The sequence below is a fragment of the Procambarus clarkii genome, chromosome 44 (genome assembly GCF_040958095.1).
Source record: "Procambarus clarkii isolate CNS0578487 chromosome 44, FALCON_Pclarkii_2.0, whole genome shotgun sequence".
In the NCBI taxonomy this organism is placed as follows: domain Eukaryota; kingdom Metazoa; phylum Arthropoda; class Malacostraca; order Decapoda; family Cambaridae; genus Procambarus; species Procambarus clarkii.
The window spans coordinates 27,071,747-27,090,562 of NC_091193.1; the positions used below are offsets into that span (position 1 = coordinate 27,071,747).

At 49.8% G+C, this 18,816-nt stretch overlaps 1 long non-coding RNA gene across 1 annotated transcript in view; it reads right to left on the minus strand.

Annotated features, from left to right (window-relative positions):
* Positions 1 to 1,452: 1,452 nt before the first annotated feature.
* Positions 1,453 to 18,816, minus strand: part of LOC138350270 (uncharacterized) — a 106,854-nt gene continuing 89,490 nt past the window's right edge. Inside the window, exon 3 of the long non-coding RNA XR_011222046.1 lies at positions 1,453 to 1,566. This is a non-coding gene — a long non-coding RNA (uncharacterized lncRNA). The remainder of the gene's footprint in view (positions 1,567 to 18,816) is intronic.

An 18,816-nucleotide genomic window follows, 5' to 3' on the forward strand; every position in this document is an offset into this window, starting at 1 on the left:
ACAATGTCAGTTCCCCGGTGGAAGGATGTTATCCTAGGGTCACCCAGTATACTGTCTGTCTAGCTAATGACGTTTTATGTTCACAGAGGTGATGTAAGGAGGCGATTGCGTCGAAGAGGGCAGTTCACCTTGGGCAGTCAAGAACTCTTGATTTGGTCCTGTGAGAGGACAAAGTGGCCGCCGTCGGTCATAGCAGTGTGTTAGCTGCTGGTTTATACAGTGTTGGATGGGCCGTCATACCCGGGATTGGTCAGGAAGAGTTACGTGACGACAGTGGTGCGTCTGTTGAGAAGTTCTGCCAGCGAGCTGCTAGAGACTTCTGCCAGGGTGTTAGCTACTCCTGTATGTGATTGTTTTAGACCCCTGTCAGCGTGTGGCTCAAGCCCTCAAGTATTGACACATTGGGACGATACGGTGTGTGTGGACTGGCCCATGTTGAAGTAGAGGTTATAATAGCAAGAACCTGGTTACTGGCCCAAATTGGCCATAACAGGATGTCACACGTGTGACATAAAATCATGCTTTTTTTTTTTAAACGGCGCCATCTGTTGCACATAATAGCAACACACACGCTATACTAAATATGTTATGATTTCACTTCAGTGTTTCAGATTGCATTGATAAATTGAATTTTCGTAGATTTCGATTTTTTTTCATTTTGATTTAATTATTTTGTGTGACATTGTGTTGGAATTGAGCTGTGTTGTTTACCATAGTTTAGTTTTATTTATTATAGTTTATTTTTTTATTTTTCCATTGTTTTTTCCATTTCGATTCTTAACTGTTTTCTTATTTCAATGATGGAACATCAGATCATTTGATGTTCCCAATTTTCTGAGGGAACCATCAGATTATTTGGGAATGTATCGGACGAGGGAGTGGGGAATGGTGGGGAGGACGGGAGTGGGAGATGATGGGGAGGACGGGAGTGGGAGATGATGGGGAGGACGGGAGTGGGAGATGATGGGGAGGACGGGAGTGGGAGATGATGGGGAGGACAAGGGGTAATGGGAGGGGGAATTGTAGGGAGGATGTGGGAGATGGTGGGGAGGACGAGGGGATGGTGAAGTCTGGAATGGTTAGGAGGACGAGGGGATGGTGGGGGAGGACAAAGGGACAGGGAAGGGGAGAATTGTGGGGAGGGTGAGGGGATAGGGGAGTGAGGAATGGTTTTGAGGACGAGGGGACGGGGGAGTGGGGAATGGTAGGGAGGACTGGGCGACAGGGAAAGGTTGCTGAGCCACAGCAACGCGTGGCCAGGTACAGCTAGTAACTAAAAAAAAAAAAAAAAAAAAAAGTGGAGACCATGTGTGGTGATCCCAGAGGCTGAAGTGGTGACCCTCCCAGCGGGGCTGGTGGCCGGCTGCTGGTCAGTATCTCCTGCCTCCCTAGACATGTTAACTGAGGGAGGGAGAGGTGAGGGGGGGGGGGGAGAAGACACTATTGACCCACCTGGTGGAAGCTCCGGGGGTGGTGGGTGGAGGGCCATCGTCTCCACCACCGCCATCATCACCAACACTAGTCCTCCCCCTGTGGGTGTGCTGGGGCCCACGTCTACACCACCACCTGTGAGAGAACACACATTAGGGCACACACCAGTGTTCAGTTATACACCAGTGCTCAGTTACACACCAGTGCTCAGTCACACACCAGTGCTCAGTTATACACCAGTGTTCAGTCACACGCCAGTGTTCAGTCACACACCAGTGTTCAGTCACACACCAGTGTTCAGTCACACACCAGTGTTCAGTCACACACCAGTGTTCAGTCACACACCAGTGTTCAGTCACACACCAGTGTTCAGTCACACACCAGTGTTCAGTCACACACCAGTGTTCAGTCACACACCAGTGTTCAGTCACACACCAGTGTTCAGTCACACACCAGTGCTCAGTCACACACCAGTGTTCAGTTACACACCAGTGCTCAGTCACACACCTGTGCTCAGTCATACACCACACAGCAATTGTTTAAACTCTGAGCAACGGCATCAGTCGTGGTGGCAGCCGTGGTGGCAGCCGTGGTGGCAGCCATGATGGCAGCCGTGGTGGCAGCCGTGGTGGCAGCCGTGGTGGCAGCCGTGCTGGCAGCCATGATGGCAGCCGTGGTGGCAGCCGTGGTGGCAGCCATGATGGCAGCCATGATGGCAGCCATGGTGGCAGTCGTGGTGGCAGCCATGGTGGCAGCCGTGGTGGCAGCCATGGTGGCAGCCATGGTGGCAGTCGTGGTGGCAGCCATGGTGGCAGTCGTGGTGGCAGCCATGGTGGCAGCCGTGGTGGCAGCCATGGTGGCAGCCATGATGGCAGCCATGGTGGCAGTCGTGGTGGCAGCCATGATGGCAGCCGTGGTGGCAGCCGTGGTGGCAGCCATGATGGCAGCCGTGATGGCAGCCGTGGGTGGTGGAGTCAGCAGCCAATAAAGAGTAACATGGTGTAAACGATGTATTGTGAGGTGATGGGGTGTGAGGGATGGAGGCACCTATTGTGAGGGTCGCAGCCTCTCCTCCCTCACCTCCCCCCCTCCCTCATATCTCACACCCCCGGCCTTATAATCCCGCCACATTATAACTCATACCCGCCTCCTCCTGCCCTCATACACAACAAAATCATAAAAGGATGCACACAAATGCAGATGGATCCTCTAACAAAGCAGTTGATATGAAGGGGAAAATAAAGGAATAAATGTAAATAACACATAGAGGAAGGCGGCTTAACACTGCCTGTACACAGAGAGACAAAAAACAAGTAGAGAATACAGTGACTAAACAGACTACACCATAGGGGTGAAAATAGGAGAGGCAAGAGTGGCAGAGATCACCCACAACTGTGGTTATATAAGACAGTCTAGCCTGGAGCAGGACACCAGCAGGTATATGAAACACATCAACTTAAAACAAGGGGGACGTGTTCAGTATAAGGCTGGGACAGAACAAGGGGGACGTGTTCAGTATAAGGCTGGGACAGAACAAGGGGGACGTGTTCAGTATAAGGCTGGGACAGAACAAGGGGACGTGTTCAGTATAAGGCTGGGACAGAACAAGGGGACGTGTTCAGTATAAGGCTGGGACAGAACAAGGGGGACGTGTTCAGTATAAGGCTGGGACAGAACAAGGGGACGTGTTCAGTATAAGGCTGGGACAGAACAAGGGGACGTGTTCAGTATAAGGCTGGGACAGAACAAGGGGGACGTGTTCAGTATAAGGCTGGGACAGAACAAGGGGACGTGTTCAGTATAAGGCTGGGACAGAACAAGGGGACGTGTTCAGTATAAGGCTGGGACAGAACAAGGGGACGTGTTCAGTATAAGGCTGGGACAGAACAAGGGGGACGTGTTCAGTATAATGCTGGGACAGAACAAGGGGACGTGTTCAGTATAAGGCTGGGACAGAACAAGGGGACGTGTTCAGTATAAGGCTGGGACAGAACAAGGGGGACGTGTTCAGTATAATGCTGGGACAGAACAAGGGGGACGTGTTCAGTATAAGGCTGGGACAGAACAAGGGGACGTGTTCAGTATAAGGCTGGGACAGAACAAGGGGACGTGTTCAGTATAAGGCTGGGACAGAACAAGGGGGACGTGTTCAGTATAATGCTGGGACAGAACAAGGGGGACGTGTTCAGTATAAGGCTGGGACAGAACAAGGGGACGTGTTCAGTATAAGGCTGGGACAGAACAAGGGGGACGTGTTCAGTATAAGGCTGGGACAGAACAAGGGGGACGTGTTCAGTATAAGGCTGGGACAGAACAAGGGGGACGTGTTCAGTATAAGGCTGGGACAGAACAAGGGGACGTGTTCAGTATAAGGCTGGGACAGAACAAGGGGGACGTGTTCAGTATAATGCTGGGACAGAACAAGGGGGACGTGTTCAGTATAAGGCTGGGACAGAACAAGGGGGACGTGTTCAGTATAAGGCTGGGACAGAACAAGGGGGACGTGTTCAGTATAAGGCTGGGACAGAACAAGGGGACGTGTTCAGTATAAGGCTGGGACAGAACAAGGGGGACGTGTTCAGTATAAGGCTGGGACAGAACAAGGGGGACGTGTTCAGTATAAGGCTGGGACAGAACAAGGGGGACGTGTTCAGTATAAGGCTGGGACAGAACAAGGGGGACGTGTTCAGTATAAGGCTGGGACAGAACAAGGGGACGTGTTCAGTATAAGGCTGGGACAGAACAAGGGGGACGTGTTCAGTATAAGGCTGGGACAGAACAAGGGGGACGTGTTCAGTATAAGGCTGGGACAGAACAAGGGGACGTGTTCAGTATAAGGCTGGGACAGAACAAGGGGGACGTGTTCAGTATAAGGCTGGGACAGAACAAGGGGGACGTGTTCAGTATAAGGCTGGGACAGAACAAGGGGACGTGTTCAGTATAAGGCTGGGACAGAACAAGGGGGACGTGTTCAGTATAAGGCTGGGACAGAACAAGGGGGACGTGTTCAGTATAAGGCTGGGACAGAACAAGGGGGACGTGTTCAGTATAAGGCTGGGACAGAACAAGGGGACGTGTTCAGTATAAGGCTGGGACAGAACAAGGGGGACGTGTTCAGTTATAAGTCTTGGGACAGAACAAGGGGGACGTGTTCCGTATAAGGCTGGGACAGAAGGGGACGTGTTCAGTATAAGGCTGGGACAGAACAAGGGGGACGTGTTCAGTATAAGGCTGGGACAGAACAAGGTGGACGATGTTCAGTATAAGGCTGGGACAGAACAAGGGGGACGTGTTCAGTATAAGGCGGGACAGAACAAGGGGGACGTGTTCAGTATAAGGCTGGGACAGAACAAGGGGGACGTGTTCAGTATAAGGCTGGACAGAACAAGGGGGACGTGTTCAGTATAAGGCTGGGACAGAACAAGGGGGGACGTGTTCAGTATAAGGCTGGGACAGAACAAGGGGGACGTGTTCAGTATAATGCTGGGACAGAACAAGGGGGACGTGTTCAGTATAAGGCTGGGACAGAACAAGGGGGACGTGTTCAGTATAATGCTGGGACAGAACAAGGGGGACGTGTTCAGTATAAGGCTGGGACAGAACAAGGGGACGTGTTCAGTATAAGGCTGGGACAGAACAAGGGGGACGTGTTCAGTATAAGGCTGGGACAGAACAAGGGGACGTGTTCAGTATAAGTCTGGGACAGAACAAGGGGACGTGTTCAGTATAAGGCTGGGACAGAACAAGGGGGACGTGTTCAGTATAAGGCTGGGACAGAACAAGGGGGACGTGTTCAGTATAAGGCTGGGACAGAACAAGGGGGACGTGTTCAGTATAATGCTGGGACAGAACAAGGGGGACGTGTTCAGTATAAGGCTGGGACAGAACAAGGGGGACGTGTTCAGTATAAGGCTGGGACAGAACAAGGGGACGTGTTCAGTATAAGGCTGGGACAGAACAAGGGGGACGTGTTCAGTATAAGGCTGGGACAGAACAAGGGGACGTGTTCAGTATAAGGCTGGGACAGAACAAGGGGACGTGTTCAGTATAAGGCTGGGACAGAACAAGGGGGACGTGTTCAGTATAAGGCTGGGACAGAACAAGGGGACGTGTTCAGTATAAGGCTGGGACAGAACAAGGGGACGTGTTCAGTATAATGCTGGGACAGAACAAGGGGGACGTGTTCAGTATAAGGCTGGGACAGAACAAGGGGGACGTGTTCAGTATAAGGCTGGGACAGAACAAGGGGGACAGTGTTCAGTATAGGCTGGGACAGAACAAGGGGGACGTGTTCAGTATAGGCTGGGACAGAACAAGGGGGACGTGTTCAGTATAAGGCTGGGACAGAACAAGGGGGACGTGTTCAGTATAAGGCTGGGACAGAACAAGGGGACGTGTTCAGTATAAGGCTGGGACAGAACAAGGGGGACGTGTTCAGTATAAGGCTTGGGACAGAACAAGGGGGACGTGTTCAGTATAAGGCTGGGACAGAACAAGGGGGACGTGTTCAGTATAAGGCTGGGACAGAACAAGGGGGACGTGTTCAGTATAAGGCTGGGACAGAACAAGGGGGACGTGTTCAGTATAAGGCTGGGACAGAACAAGGGGGACGTGTTCAGTATAAGGCTGGGACAGAACAAGGGGGACGTGTTCAGTATAAGGCTGGGACAGAACAAGGGGGACGTGTTCAGTATAAGGCTGGGACAGAACAAGGGGGACGTGTTCAGTATAAGGCTGGGACAGAACAAGGGGGACGTGTTCAGTATAAGGCTGGGACAGAACAAGGGGGACGTGTTCAGTATAAGGCTGGGACAGAACAAGGGGACGTGTTCAGTATAAGGCTGGGACAGAACAAGGGGGACGTGTTCAGTATAAGGCTGGGACAGAACAAGGGGGACGTGTTCAGTATAAGGCTGGGACAGAACAAGGGGACGTGTTCAGTATAAGGCTGGGACAGAACAAGGGGGACGTGTTCAGTATAAGGCTGGGACAGAACAAGGGGACGTGTTCAGTATAAGGCTGGGACAGAACAAGGGGACGTGTTCAGTATAAGGCTGGGACAGAACAAGGGGGACGTGTTCAGTATAAGGCTGGGACAGAACAAGGGGGACGTGTTCAGTATAAGGCTGGGACAGAACAAGGGGACGTGTTCAGTATAAGGCTGGGACAGAACAAGGGGGACGTGTTCAGTATAAGGCTGGGACAGAACAAGGGGACGTGTTCAGTATAAGGCTTGGGACAGAACAAGGGGGACGTGTTCAGTATAAGGCTGGGACAGAACAAGGGGGACGTGTTCAGTATAAGGCTGGGACAGAACAAGGGGGACGTGTTCAGTATAAGGCTGGGACAGAACAAGGGGGACGTGTTCAGTATAAGGCTGGGACAGAACAAGGGGGACGTGTTCAGTATAAGGCTGGGACAGAACAAGGGGGACAGTGTTCAGTATAAGGCTGGGACAGAACAAGGGGGACGTGTTCAGTATAAGGCTGGGACAGAACAAGGGGACGTGTTCAGTATAAGGCTGGGACAGAACAAGGGGGACGTGTTCAGTATAAGGCTGGACAGAACAAGGGGGACATGTTCAGTATAAGGCTGGGACAGAACAAGGGGGACGTGTTCAGTATAAGGCTGGGACAGAACAAGGGGGACGTGTTCAGTATAAGGCTGGGACAGAACAAGGGGGACGTATTCAGTATAAGGCTGGGACAGAACAAGGGGGACATGTTCAGTATAAGGCTGGGACAGAACAAGGGGGACGTGTTCAGTATAAGGCTGGGACAGAACAAGGGGACGTGTTCAGTATAATGCTGGGACAGAACAAGGGGACGTGTTCAGTATAAGGCTGGGACAGAACAAGGGGGACGTGTTCAGTATAAGGCTGGGACAGAACAAGGGGGACGTGTTCAGTATAAGGCTGGGACAGAACAAGGGGGACATGTTCAGTATAAGGCTGGGACAGAACAAGGGGGACGTGTTCAGTATAAGGCTGGGACAGAACAAGGGGACGTGTTCAGTATAATGCTGGGACAGAACAAGGGGACGTGTTCAGTATAAGGCTGGGACAGAACAAGGGGACGTGTTCAGTATAATGCTGGGACAGAACAAGGGGACGTGTTCAGTATAAGGCTGGGACAGAACAAGGGGGACATGTTCAGTATAAGGCTGGGACAGAACAAGGGGGACATGTTCAGTATAAGGCTGGGACAGAACAAGGGGACGTGTTCAGTATAATGCTGGGACAGAACAAGGGGACGTGTTCAGTATAAGGCTGGGACAGAACAAGGGGGACGTGTTCAGTATAAGGCTGGGACAGAACAAGGGGGACGTGTTCAGTATAAGGCTGGGACAGAACAAGGGGACGTGTTCAGTATAATGCTGGGACAGAACAAGGGGACGTGTTCAGTATAAGGCTGGGACAGAACAAGGGGGACATGTTCAGTATAAGGCTGGGACAGAACAAGGGGACGTGTTCAGTATAAGGCTGGGACAGAACAAGGGGGACGTGTTCAGTATAAGGCTGGGACAGAACAAGGGGACGTGTTCAGTATAAGGCTGGGACAGAACAAGGGGACGTGTTCAGTATAATGCTGGGACAGAACAAGGGGACGTGTTCAGTATAAGGCTGGGACAGAACAAGGGGGACATGTTCAGTATAAGGCTGGGACAGAACAAGGGGACGTGTTCAGTATAATGCTGGGACAGAACAAGGGGGACGTGTTCAGTATAATGCTGGGATAGAACAAGGGGGACGTGTTCAGTATAAGGCTGGGACAGAACAAGGGGGACGTGTTCAGTATAAGGCTGGGACAGAACAAGGGGGACGTGTTCAGTATAAGGCTGGGACAGAACAAGGAGAACGTGTTCAGTATAAGGCTGGGACAGAACAAGGGGGACGTGTTCAGTATAAGGCTGGGACAGAACAAGGGGGACGTGTTCAGTATAAGGCTGGGACAGAACAAGGGGGACGTGTTCAGTATAAGGCTGGGACAGAACAAGGGGGACATGTTCAGTATTAGGCTGGGACAGAACAAGGGGGACATGTTCAGTATTAGGCTGGGACAGAACAAGGGGGACGTGTTCAGTATAAGGCTGGGACAGAACAAGGGGGACATGTTCAGTATAAGGCTGGGACAGAACAAGGGGGACGTGTTCAGTATAATGCTGGGACAGAACAAGGGGGACGTGTTCAGTATAAGGCTGGGAAAGACAAGGGGGACATGTTCAGTATTAGGCTGGGACAGAACAAGGGGGACATGTTCAGTATTAGGCTGGGACAGAACAAGGGGGACGTGTTCAGTATAAGGCTGGGACAGAACAAGGGGGACATGTTCAGTATAAGGCTGGGACAGAACAAGGGGGACGTGTTCAGTATAAGGCTGGGACAGAACAAGGGGGACATGTTCAGTATAAGGCTGGGACAGAACAAGGGGACGAGTTCAGTATAAGGCTGGGACAGAACAAGGGGGACGTGTTCAGTATAATGCTGGGACAGAACAAGGGGGACGTGTTCAGTATAAGGCTGGGACAGAACAAGGGGGACATGTTCAGTATTAGGCTGGGACAGAACAAGGGGGACATGTTCAGTATAAGGCTGGGACAGAACAAGGGGACGTGTTCAGTATAAGGCTGGGACAGAACAAGGGGGACGTGTTCAGTATAAGGCTGGGACAGAACAAGGGGGACGTGTTCAGTATAAGGCTGGGACAGAACAAGGGGGACGTGTTCAGTATAAGGCTGGGACAGAACAAGGGGGACGTGTTCAGTATAAGGCTGGGACAGAACAAGGGGGACGTGTTCAGTATAAGGCTGGGACAGAACAAGGGGGACGTGTTCAGTATTAGGCTGGGACAGAACAAGGGGACATGTACAGTATAAGGCTGGGACAGAACAAGGGGAACGTGTTCAGTGAGGAGGGAAGCAGAGAGACAGTATGAAAATGACATCGCGAGTAAAGCCACGACCCAACCAAAGCTGCTCCACAGCCACATCAGGAGGAAAACAACAGTGAAGGAACAAGTGATGAAACTGCGAAAAGGGGAGAACAGATACACAGAGAATGACAAGGAGGTGTGTGAAGAACTCGACAAGAAATTTCAGGTCTTTACAATAGAACAAGGGAAAGCCCCTGCACTAAAAGAGGAGGAGGCAAACCAAGCAACCTTGGAGGAATTTGACCTCACCAGTGATGAGGTCAAAAGGTGTCTGATGGAGCAGAATGTGACAAAGGCTGTTGGGCCTGACAGAATCTCACTATGGATACTAAAGGAAGGTGCAGAAGCACTAAGTGTGCCACTCTCTGTGGTGTATAACAGGTCACTGGAAACAGGAGACCTACCAGAAAGTTGGAAGATGGCTAACGTAGTCCCAATATACAAGAATGGTAACAGGCAAGAGGCACTGAACTACAGGCCAGTTTCCCTAACTTGTATACCATGCAAGGTGATGAAGATCGTGAGGAAAAGGCTCGTAGAACATCTGGAGGGAAATAACTTTGTAACGCACCATCAACATGGGTTCAGGGATGGTAAATCGTGCCTCACAGGTTTAATATGACCAAGCAACAAAAATAAGGCAGGAAAGAGAAGGGTGGGCCGACTGCATTTTTCTGAACTGCCAGAAAGCCTTTGACACAGTTCCCCATAAAAGGCTGTTAAAAAAGTTGGAGCAACAGGCAGGAGTAACAGGTAAGGTGCTCCAGTGGATAAGGGAGTATCTAACCAACAGGAATCAGAGTGGCGAGATGTCACCAGCGGAGTCCCACAGGGCTCAGTACTTGGACCCATCTTGTTTCTAATATATGTAAACGATCTTCCGGAGGGTATAGACTCGTTCCTCTCAATGTTTGCTGATGATGCAAAAATTATGAGAAGAATCAAGACGGATGAAGATACAGAGACTACAGGAAGACCTGGACAAACTGGAGGAATGGTCTAGAAAATGGCTGCTAAACTTCAACTCAGGAAAGTGTAAGGTAATGAAATTAGGCGAAGGGAGCAGGAGGCTGAACACAAGGTATCATCTGGGAGGTGAAATCCTGCAAGAGTCAAGTAGAGAAAAAGATCTGGGGGTTGATATCACACAGAACCTGTCCCCAGAGGGCCACATCAAAAGATATCATCAGCGGCATATGCTAGACTGGCCAACATAAGAACTGCCTTCAGAAACTTGTGTAAGGAATCGTTCAGGACCCTGTATACCACTTAAGTTAGACCAATCCTGAAGTATGCAGCTCCAGCCTGGAGTCCATACCTAGTTAAACACAAGACAAAGTTAGAAAAGATTCAGCGGTATGCCACCAGACTGGTCCCAGAACTGAGAGGTATGAGCTACGAGGAAAGGCTAAAGGAGCTGAACCTCACATCCCGGGAAAACAGAAAAGTAAAGGGAGACATGATAACCACCTATAAAATTCTAAGGGGAATTGATAGGATGGACAAAGCCAAACACTTCAGCACGGGTGGGACACGAACAAGGGGACACAGGTGGAAACTAGTACCCAGATGAGCCACAGAGACGTTAGAAATAATTTGTTCAGTGTTAGAGTAGTTAATAAATGGAATGCACTAGGCAGTGATGTGGTGGAGGCTGACTCCATACACAGTTTCAAATGTAGATATGATAGAGTCCAGTAGGCTCAGAAACCTGTACACCAGTTGATTGACAGTTGAGAGGCGGGACCAAAGAGCCAGAGCTCAACCCCCGCAAGCACAACTAGGTGAGTACAAGCATCACCACCACCACCACCACCACCACCACACGTCACCACCACCACCACCACACGTCACCACCACCACCACCACACGTCACCACCACCACCACCACACGTCACCACCACCACCACCACACGTCACCACCACCACCACCACACGTCACCACCACCAACACCACCCGTCACCACCACCACCAGTATTGATTGTTACTCACCGCCCTCGGGTCTGTGACAATCAATAGTGCTGTGGCTGGTTCACTCACCCATTACTCTCCTCACTCACACTAGCACCTCACTCACGGCCTCATCTCACTACACACACTCCCCCTTACTCACCACCTCACACCAGGCAGCCGTCAGACTCCCCTCATGTGCACCCGTCATGTGCAACCCGTCATGTGCAACCCCTCATGTGCACCCCACATGTGTACCCCTCATGTGCACCCCTCCTGTGCACCACTCATGTGCACTCCTCACGTGAACACAGTCACAGGAGCCCCCAGTGACTGGCGGTGTTGGTCATTCATGTGGAATACCTGATTGATCCGTGTACCTGGAACTGTGGCTGGCCCCCCCTGGCACCACACAGTGTTGGTGGCACCACACAGTGTTGGTGGCACCACACAGTGTTGGTGGCACCACACAGTGTTGGTGGCACCACACAGTGTTGGTGGCACCACACAGTGTTGGTGGCACAGTTGTAACGCCCAGAGAAAGTACACCCATGACTCACCGTGGGAACCTCCTTGGTAAGGTCAGTTATGTGACCTCAGATTCAGCTGGAGATAATGGAAATATTTCCTGGCTGTTCACCCTAGTCAGCTGGTTCGTGTTTACGAATAATCCTGATAATCTTGGCAAACAACTTAATGGTACATCTTGAGTGTTTTTGTACACACCCTGGGGAGCTGACTCCTTGAAGTGCTGACGAACGGGTTAGGTGTGCCAAACACTTTTTCCTGTGTAGGCTGAATCAGCTGGGAACAGGACCACACAGATTTTTCCACAACAGTTCAAACGCCCCCGACCCTCTGTACCTCAAGGTACCGTCCTTGCACCACTGCTGTTCCTTATTCTCATATCAGATATAGACAGAAATACAAGTCACGGCTTCGTATCATCCTTTGCAGATGACACGAAAATCAGCATGAAAATTACCTCTGCTGAAGACATTGAAAAACTACAAGCAGATATCAACAAAGTTTTTGATTGGGCAGCAGAAAATAACATGATGTTTAACAGTGATAAATTCCAGGTACTCAGGTACGGCAAAAATGAGGATCTGAAACATAATACAGGGTACAAAACACAATCGAATCTTCCCATAGTAGGTAAACAGCATGTCAAGGATTTGGGAATAATAATGTCTGACGACCTAACGTTTAGGGAGCATAACCAAGCAAATATTGCGGCAGCCTGGAAAATGATCGGATGGATTACGAGAACTTTCAAATCCAGGGATCCCATCACAATGGTTGTACTCTTCAAGTCACTTGTGTTGTCCCGTCTTGAGTACTGCTCAGTACTCACTTTCCCCTTCAGAACAGGAGAGATTGCTGAAATAGAGGGAATACAGAGAACATATACGACACGCATAGACGAGATAAAGCACCTAAATTATTGGGATCGTCTCAAAGCTCTCTAAATGTACTCTCTAGAAATAAGAGAGATACCAAATAATATACACGTGGAAGATACTGGTGGGCCAGGTCCCAAATCTACACAGTAAAATAACAACGTACTGGAGTGAACGATATGGAAGAAAATGCAGAATAGAACCAGTGAAGAGCAGAGGTGCCATAGGCACAATCAGAGAACACTGTATAAACATCAGAGGTCCGCGGTTGTTCAACGTCCTCCCAGCGAGCATCAGAAATATTGCCGGAACAACCGTGGACATCTTCAAGAGAAAACTAGATTGTTTCCTCCAAGGAGTGCCGGACCAACCGGGCTGTGGTGGGTATGTGAGCCTGTGGGCCGCTCCAAGCAACAGCCTGGTGGACCAAACTCTCACAAGTCAAGCCTGGCCTCGGGCCGGGCTTGGGGAGTAGAAGACCTCCCAGAACCCCATCAACCAGGTATCAAGCCCCTTCCCCCTGATTCTTGGCGTGAAAAAAGCTTCTATATATACCCCCTGAATGAGAGTTGGGAGAGACAGAGTGCTGGAGGTCACCAGTGTGGGCCACAGGTCATCAAGTGGGCGAAAGGAGACCGACAAGACCCAGCCAGGTCGTAGGGCAGGACCCAGAAGGTAATGTGGATGGTCACTGATATTGTCCACGTGTAATATCTAAACAACTCCCAGTGTTAGAGTAGGGACTTATAGCTTGGTGAATACCATATTTTGTTCTCAATAAACCCATGTTGAACTGTCCATCTGTGCCAATTAATGGAACCTTTCTAATGCCTCTGAGTTCAGTTTTGTTAACAACCGGTCAGTAATTAATGATAGCTAGAAGTAGACTCTCAAAGCCAAGGAATGCTTCTTGCCTCATTGCTTGATATAGCTAAGTGACAGGCAAGATGGTGGCAGTGGTTAATTAATAAGCATGTATTATTATGTAGCATTTTCTTGGAAAGTTACCATTGTTCCGGATGTAATCATCTGTGGTGCACCATATTTTAGCTTTAACATTGCATTTAAATTACCAGATTTGTCAATAACCAGCATCACCAAGTTTTACCTCAGTAAAGTGCTACCAAGTGCAACCAGTAGGAAGTGTTACTCAGTGTTATTCTGTATCTTCTAGGGTTAAAAGAATCAAGTGTTACACAGTGTTAGTGGCAACACAGTGTTAGTGGCAACACACAGTGTTAGTGGCAACACCGTGCTAGTGGCAACACCGTGCTATTGGCAACACCGTGTTAGTGCCAACACCGTGCTAGTGGCAACACCGTGCTAGTGACAACACCGTGCTAGTGGCAACACAGTGTTACTGACAACACCGTGCTAGTGGCAACACCGTGCTAGTGGCAACACCGTGCTAGTGACAACACCGTGCTAGTGGCAACACCGTGCTAGTGGCAACACCGTGCTAGTGACAACACCGTGCTAGTGGCAACACCGTGCTAGTGGCAACACCGTGCTAGTGACAACACCGTGCTAGTGGCAACACCGTGCTAGTGGCAACACCGTGCTAGTGGCAACACCGTGCTAGTGACAACACCGTGCTAGTGGCAACACCGTGCTAGTGGCAACACCGTGCTAGTGGCAACACCGTGCTAGTGACAACACCGTGCTAGTGGCAACACCGTGCTAGTGGCAACACCGTGCTAGTGACAACACCGTGCTAGTGGCAACACCGTGCTAGTGGCAACACCGTGCTAGTGGCAACACCGTGCTAGTGACAACACAGTGCTAGTGGCAACACAGTGCTAGTGGCAACACCGTGCTAGTGGCAACACAGTGCTAGTGGCAACACCGTGCTAGTGGCAACACCGTGCTAGTGGCAACACCGTGCTAGTGGCAACACCGTGCTAGTGGCAACACCGTGCTAGTGGCAACACCGTGCTAGTGGCAACACCGTGCTAGTGGCAACACAGTGCTAGTGGCAACACCGTGCTAGTGGCAACACCGTGCTAGTGGCAACACCGTGCTAGTGGCAACACCGTGCTAGTGGCAACACAGTGCTAGTGGCAACACCGTGCTAGCAACATGATGCTGGAGACGTGACTCAGTACAGACGTGCTCCCCCCCCCCCCCACCCTTCCCGGTGATGGTGAGGAAGCTATTATGGATAATTTGTTCATTATAGTGAATTATATTATTATGTTAATTACCCCCCAGTTCTGCCTCATTCATATTCTCATTCTCACTCTCTCTCCCCCTCCCTCTCTCTCACTCTCCCCCTCCCTCTCTCACTCTCCCCCTCCCTCTCTCACTCTCCCCCTCCCTCTCTCTCACTCTCCCCCTCTCTCTCTCTCTCTCTCTCTCTCTCACAAATCTCATTAACAAATATATCTTCGTGTTTTACGTACTACTATTAACTGCAACATTGAACTACTCTCTAACAGTCAAGGGAGATACCTAACCACACTACTATAACAGTAGAGGACCACACCTCTACAGGGTGTGGACACAGTAGAGGACCACACCTCTACAGGGGTGTGGACACAGTAGAGGGCCACACCCCTACAGGGTGTGGACACAGTAGAGGGCCACACCTCTACAGGGTGTGGACACAGTAGAGGACCACACCTCTACAGGGTGTGGACACAGTAGAGGGCCACACCTCTACAGGGTGTGGACACAGTAGAGGACCACACCTCTACAGGGTGTGGATACAGTAGAGGGCCACACCTCTACAGGGTGTGGACACAGTAGAGGGCCACACCTCTACAGGGTGTGGACACAGTAGAGGACCACACCTCTACAGGGTGTGGACACAGTAGAGGACCACACCTCTACAGGGTGTGGACACAGTAGAGGGCCACACCTCTACAGGGTGTGGACACAGTATGATCTACAATCCGGGTGTGGTGCAGAGCTTTATGCCCCCCGTGTTGACCGTGTACAGTGACGACGGTGACGTGTAGTGGTGATGGTTACGGTGATGACGGTAGTGTACGGTGGGGGGGGGGCCTCCGGTGTTTATTCAGGCACCGTTAGTGTGTGTTCACCTAGTTGTACTTACCTGGTTGTGCTTGCGGGGTTGAGCCCGCCTCTCAACTGTCAATCAACTGTTACGAACTACTAACTCTTTTTTTTTTTTTACTTTTTTTTACACACACACACACACACACACACACACACACACACACACACACACACACACACACACACACACACAATGGTCGAACAAATGGTTGTTAGAGTTTAACCCAAGCAAATGTAATGTAATGAAGATAAGTGTAGGGAGCAGGAGACCAGATACAAGGTATCATTTGGGAGATGAAATACTTCAAGAGTCAGAGAGAGAAAGAGAAAGACTTGAGGATTGATATCACGCCAGACCTGTCCCCTGAAGCTCATATCAAGAGGATAACATCAGCGGCATATGCCAGGCTCGCCAACATAAGAACGGCATTTAGAAACTTGCGTAAGGAATCATTCAGAACTTTGAATACCACATATGTCAGACCAATCCTGGAGTATGTAGCCTCAGCATGGAGTCCAAATCTAGTCAAGGATAAGACTAAACTAGAAAAGGTTCAAAGGTTTACCACCAGACTAGTACCCGAGCTGAGAGGTATGAGCTACGAGGAGAGACTACGGGAATTAAACCCACGTCGCTAGAACACAGAACAGTTAGGGGGGACATGATCACTACCTACAAGATTCTCAAGGGAATTGATAGGGTAGATAAAGACGGGTTATTTAACACAAGGGGCACACGCACAAGGGGACACAGGTGGAAACTGAGTGCCCAAATGAGACAGAGATATTAGAAAGAACTTTTTTAGTGTCAGAGTGGTTGACAAATGGAATGCATTAGGCAGTGATGTCGTGGAGGCTGACTCCACACACAGTTTCAAGTGTAGATATGATAGAGCCCAATAGGCTCAGGAATCTGTACACCTGTTGACTGACGGTTGAGAGGCGGGACCAAAGAGCCAGAGCTCAACCCCCGGAAGCACAAATAGGTGACTATACACACACACACACACACACACACACACACACACACACACACACACACACACACACACACACACACACACAATATATGTCCAGTTTCTAATATATGTAAACGATCTTCCGGAGGGTATAGACTCGTTCCTCTCAATGTTTGCTGATGATGCAAAAAATTATGAGAAGAATCACAACGGATGAAGATAGACAGAGACTACAGGACGACCTGGACAAACTGGAGGAATGGTCTAGAAAATGGCTACTAAAGTTCAACTCAGGAAAGTGTAAAATAATGAAAGTAGGCGAAGGGAGCAGGAGGCTGAACACAAGGTATCATCTGGGAGGTGAAATCCTGCAAGAGTCAAATAAAGAGAAAGATCTGGGGGTTGATATCACATCGAACCTGTCCCCAGAGGCCCACATCAAAAGATATCATCAGCGGCATATGCTAGACAGGCCAACATAAGAACTGCCTTTAGAAACTTGTGTAAGGAATCGTTTAGGACCCTGCATACCACTTATGTCAGACCAATCTTGGAATATGCAGCGCCAGCCTGGAGTCCATACCTAGTTAAACACAAGACAAAGTTAGAGAAGATTCAACGGTATGCCACCAGGCTCGTCCCGGAACTGAGAGGAATGAGCTACGAGGAAAGGCTAATGGAGCTGAACCTCACATCCCTGGAAAACAGAAGAGTAAGGGGAGACATGATAACCACCTACAAAATTCTCAGGGAAATTGATAAGATGGACAAAGCCAAACACTTCAGCACCGGTGGGACACAAACAAGGGGACCAAGTGAGATGGCTCAGAAAGTGGAGTTGGAGATCCTGTTGGACGACATATTCAACCTCGAGACACAAAAGAAGGTCAGCACCAAGGACACCTTACAAGCAGAACTTATTGCAGGAGGAAAGAATCGAGGCAACTACAGAAGCACCATACTGTCCCCCCGAGCACAAAGCGGCAGCTAAGAGCCTTCGTGACAACAAGGAGATAGTCGTAAGGAGAGGTGACAAGTTGCCAATATACGTCATTCTTAAAAAAGACGAATATCTGGCGAAAATGAACCTCATACTCTCTGACCAAACTAAATTCCAAAGGGTAACGAAGGACACTACAGCTGAATTGAAAGCAAAGGTCAACAAATTGATCGAAACTGTGAACGCGAAGAAATCCGGACTCCACCTGCCAAAGATTATTGGGGAATACAAACCTGGATACGCGTATGGAAATGTCAAGACACACAAGCCTGGAAACCCACTTCGGCCAATCATCAGCCAGATACCCACACCCACGTACAGACTGGCGAAGCGACTCAATGGCTTGCTGACTCCTTATGTCCCTTGCGCCTTCAGCCTGAAGTCTCCAAAGGAATTTGTTTACTTACTGCGGGGAACACGGCCACAGGGATAAGAGCCTTGTTAGACGTAGAATCACTGTTTACCAACGTACCTGTGGATGAAACAATCGGGATGATAGCGGACAGAGTGTATCGTGATCCGGCCTGTACTCCTCTTGACATACCAGAAAACATTCTAAGGAAACTACTCCAAGCTTGTACTAAAGAGGCACCTTTCTTAAGCCCAGATGGGCACATGTATAAGCAAGTAGATGGGGTCGCCATGGGTTCTCCCCTAGGTGTCCTGTTTGCGAACTTCTACATGGGTACCATCGAACAAAAGGTCTTAGTCGACATGAACTTGAAACCGGCCATATACTGCAGGTATGTTGACGACATTTTTACACAGGTACCTGATGTCAGACATCTGCAGGAGCTGAAGGAGGCATTTGAGTGGAATTCTGTGTTGCGTTTCACTTACGAGATGGAGAAGGATGGGAAGATGCCCTTTCCGGATGTAACAGTCATGGAAAGGAGCGGAGGTTTCCACACTGCAGTCTACACTAAGGAAACAAACATAGGAATGTGTCTCCTATGTTTGTTTCCTCCTGTGCCAACAGTGACTGCCCAGACAGGTACTAGATGAGTGTTGCTAACGCTTATGTCGACCGTGCTCTCAGCCACAGCTCAGGATGGAAGCAAGTCGATGAAGAACTCTGTATGGTAAGGCAGATCCTAGTCAACAACGGCTTCTCCAATGG